Genomic DNA, 7,803 nt, shown 5'->3' with positions numbered 1-7,803 from the left:
TCACGAAGGGCTGCCAACAGCAAGGAGGTGAAAAGGTCACTGTGAGGAAGACATTCCTGACTTCATCCTTCAGGACCACTGACCCAATTCGAGACCACCGACCCAATTCCAGAGAGAAACTGCGCACGAGTGAAAGACCAATGATCTCATTTTAATACGGAGCGGGGGATGGGAGGTGCTGGGGCCATACAGGATGTAAAACTTTGAGTGATAAATAGAGAACAAAGAACCTTGTACTTGGCTGGAATGTCTTCAGAAGGCTGCTGCCGTGCCGCCCGCCGGTGCCTGAATCAACACAGCACTGTCTAATTGTAATTAGTTAGAGGGGCTTTGTCCGTGGATATCGGCATTTAACGAATCATTCTGGTGACCCAGCCTGGAGAAAGTTCTGTTCGGCTGTGAGACCAGCCCGGGCTGGTGGACCCCTCGGGGCACCCCTCGGGATATTCCTGGACAGAGGGCTCCGCTGCCCGGATTGTCCATCCAGTAGCAGACAAGGACTCCTGACCACTAAAACTCCGGACAACACGGTGTGTTTAAAGAAACTCCTGGAGCAGTGGAACAGTGACCTGTAAGGCGTACGCGTGGTCATGGCAGGCTGTCGGTGAGTCGGAGGGAGACATCCCACACACAGCTGGTGCCTGTGTAGTGTCCTGCAAGCTGCACTGGTGTCCAGCGGCCGGCCAAAGGCCACTTGTGGAGCTGCCGGGTCGGGGAGGCTCAGGCAGTGCCTGTCGGCAGAGGGGATTTTGCCGTTTGCTGTGTGTGCCGTGGAGGGCTTGGGTTTGGTCTGCTCGCAATTCGGGGCGAGCAGTTTTAAATCCTTGTTTGTTGTAGAGGGCACAGTTGTTTACGCTGTTGCGGGTGTGTTCTAAGTTTGCTGTGCCATAGAAAGCTTGTTTGCTCGCAGTTCGGGGCTGGCAGTTGTTCAGGTAAATCCCTGTTTGTTGTGCCGTGGAGGGCTCGGGTGTTTATGTTGCTGTGAGCGTGTTCTAACTGTGTGAACAGATGTGTGAGGGTTTGTTGAGCCGTGCTTAGCGCAGAGCAAGGGAGGAGTTTGGAGCCGCAACGAGGCGGCCGGAGAAAGACGAAGCGTGTATGGTGAATGTTTGTATGGTGTGTCTGAAAGTGAACGCTGTGCGCTGTGATTTTATTTTATTTTATTTTATTTTATTTTATTTTATTTTATTTTATTTTATTTTATTTTATTTTTACTGTAATTGTAGGGTGTGTGTCTGGTTCCGAGGGGACGGTGTCGGCTGTTAACACCCGGTGTTCTCACTAACAGGGCCGGGGCCCTCAGAAGCGAGAGAGACGGCAGCATTTGCTGTCTGAGGTGTATTTTAAAGGTAATATCGCCATCCTGGGTCAAAAGTTATAATTGCAGCTAAGCAAACAGTAAGTTTAAATCTATTTTAAGCTGACTAGATAAATAAAAATTCATTCCCCTCATCGGTTTGAGTTGGATCCCTAAGAATTTGCGAATGGAAAATTTTATTTAAAAGTTTTATCAAACCCTGAGAGGTAACTTGGTAGCTTTGGGTTGGGAGCAACCGGTAGCAAAATAAAGAATTTTGGAAAAGTGAGTGGAATAGCTTGTGTTTGTAGAAATTTCTGTAGTTTTTAGTGTATTTACAAGCCAGCATTGTTTGTGCACATTATTGCAGTGTGAGTTTTGTACCAGACGTTATTATTGCTTTGTAACCCAGTGCAGAAAGTGTAGTCAGTATTGACAGCCCTTTAAGTTGATTTTAACCTGAGCTGTGGACTGTGCAGAAAGGGCTGTAAGAGAAAGTAATGGGAAGCAGCCAGAGTAAAGAGATCCCTCAAACCAGTCCTTTAGGATGTATCCTGACACACTGGAAAGAATTAGTGGGTTGTGGTGGTAAAGAAAACAAAAAGACTCTTACCAAGTTTTGCACACAATGGTGGCCACTTTACAAGCTCGAAGAAGGTGTCAGGTGGCACCAGCTGGAACTGTGGATTATGAGACACTATTACAGCTTCTGCTTTTTTTGAGACGAGAGCAGAGGTGGGAGGAAGTAACCTATGCTGATTTATTTATCTCCCTCCGAAACCACCCCGAGTGGCAGAGGGACTGTGCAATTAAGGCCCCTTCCAATCCCCTGGCCCTAGAAAAGGATAATAAAATTAATGAGGGAAAGCCTGAACGATGTTGCAGTAGCTGTTCAATAAACCCACGCTGCACACACCCTGATGAAGCGTATCCAGCTGACTCACTGGAGCGAGAGCTGCGGGATTTGTTTCAACCACCTCCTAAAAGACGAGGGGAATTGGCTCCTACGTCACCCCCACCTCATTTCCCAGGGGACCAGCTCCTATCCCAGCTCCTATCTCACCCCTCACTTCGATCTCGATGCCAACTCCAGCTCCAGCTGCAAGTACAGCCGAACCAACTCCAGCTCCAGCTGTAAGTACAGCCGAACCAACTCCAGTCCCACCTTCAGCCTCCATTTCAACTTCCATTTCACCCACACCCTGTAGGAAAAAGACCCCTAAAGCTCTACTATTGCCTGGTGAGGGGGAAGAGCTGCTTTCCCCAGAGGGCCCTGTAGCATCCCAGACCCAGAAACAAACTAAAGAAATCATAAAAGCACCTTTGAGAGAGGCAGTAAGTTCTGAGGGAAAAACAGTATTAGTTAAAATCCCCTTTTCTCTAGCAGATCTGGAGGCTTGGGAAAAGATTGCTAAACATTATCGGAGTGACCCAATAAGTGTTGCAAAGAAATTTAGATTTGTGGTTAAACAGCACAGACTTGACTGGTTTGAACTTCAACTGTTGCTAAGTGCCCTCACAGAGACAGAAAAACAATTGGTTTTGAAAGCAGCAGGGAGTTTAGCAGAGGACGCTTGCAAAATAACCCAAATGAGAGTGAAGGATGTTCTTCCTCTCCAAGATCCGCAGTGGGATCCTAATGATGGCAGTGACATGGAGAGATTGGAGGGTTACCGAGATTTCATAGCAAAGGCACTGGAGAGGGCAGTTCCTAAAGCCATGAACTGCTCAGCCCTATATGCAGTGAGGCAAGGTCCCTCTGAAACACCCTCTGAGTTTTTAGGACGTTTGCGAGATGCAATGCGTCGTCATACGACGTTGGACCCCGAATCTGAGGAAGGGACGCAACACCTGGTGAGCTGATTTTTAGGACAATCTAAACGTTCGACACAAACTCCAGAAAATACGGGGCCCGGCAGCACGGGATTGAGAGACTTTGCTAGAGGAAGCATGGAGAGCTTTTAGCCATAGAGAAGAGGGATGTAAGCAAGGGATGAGGAAATTAATAATAATAGCAAAAGAAAAAGAGAGAGGGGGACATGGGCAAGGACCACCCCTGTTAGGGAGAAATCAGTGCGCTTTTTGCAGGGAAATCGGACATTGGAAGAACCAATGCCCAGAATGAAGAAAAGGCAATCATCAAAGAAGAGAAAACCAGAGGGAGGGGGGTGGCTGCTCGTGCTAAAGAAGACCGAAGGGCACCAGAGGTTCCCAGCCTAGGGGACCCTCTGGTTCTAATTAAACTAGGGAACCAAGAAAAAGAAATGGAGTTTTTAATAGACACAGGGGCAACATCCTCAGTGCTCAATAAAGCTTTAATGCCAAGAACAAATGATTCTGTTGCAGAGAGGGGAGCAACTGGTCAATCTGAAAGAGCATACTTCTGCAAACCATTGAAATAGAAACTTGGGGGACAATGGGGAATTCATACGTTTTTATACATGCCTAATGCTCCACCAGCACTTTTGGGAAGAGATTTACTGGAGCAACTAGAGGCGAAAATAGTATTTAAAAGTGGAGAAGTTACTTTGGAGGTTAAAGATGAACAATCCATAGAATTGTTAAGTCTGATGTTGATAGCAAATGAAACCAAAGTTGAAAATGAAGAAGAGACTAGCAAGAAAATAATAGATCAAGTATTGCCTGGGGTATGGGCTTCTAACATAGCAGGGAGAGCAAAGAATGCACTCCCTGTGCAAGTTAAGCTTAAGGAAGGAAAACACCCAGTTAGAGTTAAACAATATCCTTTGAAGAAGGAAGGCAGGGAAGGAATTAGCCCCATAACTGAAAACTTTCTGCACATAGGACTTTTAAAAATCTGAATTCAATACTCCCATTTTACCTGTCAGAAAGCCTGATGGATCATACGGAATAGAACAGGATTTAAGAGCTGTTAATAGAACAACCGAGGACTTATACCCAGTGGTTGCCCACCCCAATACTTTATTAAATTGTTTAACACCTGAACTAACTTGGTTTACCGTTTTAGATTTAAAGGATGCTTTCTTTTGCCTTCCTCTCCATGACGCCAGCCAGAAAATCTTTGCACTTGAATGGGAGAATCCCAAGACTGGATGCAAAGCTCAGCTCACACAGTCTGTGCTACCCCAAGGATTTAAAAACTCCCCCACAATATTTGGAGAACAGCTTGCAAGAGATCTGGAATCCTGGGAAGCCCCATCAGGAGGAGGACAGCTGTTCCAATATGTGGACGACCTCCTGATTGCTGCTAAAACACCAGAGACGTGTGGAGTGGACAGTGAGCCTCCTAAACTCTTTGGGTTTACAGGGGTACCGAGTATCCCAGGAGAAAGCCCAAATGCTGAGGCAAACAGTTGTGTGCTTGGGCTACGAGGTCAGCGCTGGACAAAGAACTTTAGGACAGGATCAGAAAGAAGCAACATGCCAAACTCCAAAACCCCAAAGAGTAAAGGAACTGAGAACCTTTCTGGGCATGACAGGGTGGTGCAGACTGTGGATTTACAATTATGGGCTGTTGGTTAAACCCTTCTATGCCTTGGTTGCGGAAGGAAACAGAGACCTTCAATGGACAAAAGAAGCAACACAAGCTTTTAACCAACTGAAGAAGGCCCTCATGTCAGCCTCAGCCCTGGGACTTCCAGCTGTGAGTAAACCATTCCTTTTGTTTTCCCACAAAAAGCAGGGATTGCTTTGGGAATATTGGCACAAGACCTGGGCCCGTATTGCAGGGCAGTCGCCTGCCTCTCTGGATGCAGCAGCCAAGGGATGGCCAGGGTGCCTCAGAGCTGTCACAGCAGGGGCAGTGAATGTCCAGGCAGTAGCCAAGGGATGGCCAGGGTGCCTCAGAGCTGTCACAGCAGGGGCAGTGAACATCCAGGGCGCACACAAATTCACCCTGGGCCTGAAAATGGCTGTGCTGGTGTCCCACACAGTGTCAGCGGTCCTGGGGGCAAAGGGCGGACCGTGGCTTTCCCCATGGAGATTCCTGAAGTACCAAACTGTAATGGTAGAACGAGATGATGCAGAAATGGTGGTAACTAATAGTGTGAACCCAGCTTCCTTCCTCAGTGGGAATCTGGGAGAACCAGTGATCCATGATTGCCTGGAGACCATCAAGGCCACCTACTCCAGCCGCCTGGACCTGAAGGCCACCCCTCTCGAGGACACTGAGACCTGGTTCACGGATGGGAGCAGTGGGAAAAGACATGCTGGGTATGCAGGCACCACAAACAGAGAAGTAACAGAGTCTGGGTCATCACCAACCAACACCTCTGCACAAAAGGCTGCAATAATTGCCTTAAACCGAGCTTTGGAATTAGCAAAAGGAAAGAAAATCAGTATTTATACAGACTCAAGGTACGCATTTGGGGTGGTTCATGTACACGGAGCCGTCTGGAAAGAAAGAGGACTGCTGAACTCACAAGGGAAGAACATTAAATATGCACAAGAGATAATAAACTGTTAGAAGCGGTCCAGTTACCTGAGGAAGTGGCCGTCATGCACATCAAAGCACCCCAAAAAGTGAGCTCTGAATTGGAAGAAGGGAATGGGCTGGTGGACAGAAAGGCAAAAGAAGCACCCAAAAGTGAGGTAATTATAGAGACAGTAGAAGTAACCTTAATTCCAGCTGGACAGATTTCCATCGAAGGTAAGCCAGGGTATAATAAAAAAGACAGGAGACTGATTAAACAGGAAAATGGGAGTTGTAATCAGGAGGGGTGGGCTGTCACAGATGAAAAGGAAGATTTTTAATTCCCTCCTACATGTTATGGTCATTAGTGAAAGAGGAACATGAGAAAACACATTGGGGGATAAACACTTTGTAGAACTACTTAAAGACAGGATTATGGCCAGAAATTTGCAAGGTACAGTAATTCAAGTAACTCATCAATGTAGTCTTTGCCTCCAAACTAACCCCAAAACTATTCCTAAACCAAAACCTGGACAAATTGGGAAAGGTCATGAGCCTGGGCAGCAATGGCAAATTGACTTTTCAGAGCTGCCCAGGAAAGGGGGAGATCGGTAGCTGTTGGTGTTGACAGATTCCTTTTCAGGATGGCCAGGAGCTTTCCCCACCAGAACTGCCAAAGCACGAGAGGTAACCAAAGTATTGTTACAGGAAATAACACCGTGTTTTGGAGTCCCAGCCACAATGTCCTCAGATAGAGGCCACACTTTATCTCAAAATTTAACCACAAATTAACAGCAAATTAACCACCACTGAGGCATAGATTAAGAACTTCTCACTCCATATCATCCTCAGTCGAGTGGCCAAGTGGAGAAAATGAACCATTTGATTAAGCAGCAAGTTACAAGATTAAGACAAGAGATGAAATTACCTTGGCCTCGGCTTCTTCCATTGGCATTATTACGAATTCGAACCAAGCTGAGAGTAAAAGAGAAATTGAGTCCTTTTGAAATATTGTACGGGAGGCCACACAGGGTCCAAGAAGGCATCACCCCCACCCAAGTGGGGGAGGAAACCCTACACAAATACATGATGGCCCTAAAGAAACAGCTCAGAGAAACTGAAAAATGTGGCTGGGGCTTGAAACTGAGAATCAGATGGAGCAGTACATGATGTACAACCCCGAGACTATGTATATGTTAAGTCTTTTGCAGAAAAGACCCTAAACCACAGTGGGAAGGACCATTCCAGGTGCTCCTGACCACCTTTACTGCAATCAGGATCAAAGAACAAGCTGCCTGGATTCATCACACCCGAGTGAAGAAGGCTCCTGTAGGATTCCGGAAAGTCACGCCGAGTGACAACGAACTGAAATTAAAACTTACTTGGGAAAGTGAACAGAGTGTGGGTGAAATGTTAGCATAGCTTAACACCTTTCAAAATGAATAATCAAATGAGCATCATTTGGAAAATTGTAGTTTTTGTGATTATCGTTATAGCCACAGCTGCTGAAGGAAATGCAACGTTGCATGCATATAGGGTGACTGGTGTACATAAAGGCCAGGGGAAAGCTTAGGACTTGCACTCTCGTCAGTCCCTGAGTCAGATGTTAAAAAATACAAATGCAACTGTTTGGGAAGGGAGGAACATCTGGGGATGTGAATATGCATTTGTTCAAGGTGGATTCCATGGGGCTCACCAAGAACCATAGAATTTACCCGAATTGGCCCTGAATGCTGTGACAAATGCTGTGACAAATGCTGTGACAAATGCTGTGACAAATGCTTAACTGCCCAGAGTTTAGGCTTCAAATAGAGGGATGTGCAGTCCAAGAGTTTCAATTTGATTATAACATAACCCAAATTTTTACTGCTTCTCGAAGGGCTGAAGATAAAAGAACTACACCAGCACCACCAACATTGAGAGAAACCACAACTGCCTCAGTTCAAATTGGTTTAGGACCCATAGTTCCCATACTTACCAAGAGTGGGCCTTATGCTGTTAAGAAGACAGGGATTCAAGAGCTGTTAGTTAACCCAGAATGGTCGTTGAAGCAGGTGGAGGTGGCAGTGCCAGTAAACACCTCCACTTTGACCAGAGTGTTCCCTAAAACCTC

The sequence above is a fragment of the Coloeus monedula genome, assembly GCF_965178545.1.
Source record: "Coloeus monedula genome assembly, chromosome: 39".
In the NCBI taxonomy this organism is placed as follows: domain Eukaryota; kingdom Metazoa; phylum Chordata; class Aves; order Passeriformes; family Corvidae; genus Coloeus; species Coloeus monedula.
The sequence above is the reverse complement of the archived record's forward strand: the minus strand, read 5'-3'. Positions refer to the sequence as shown.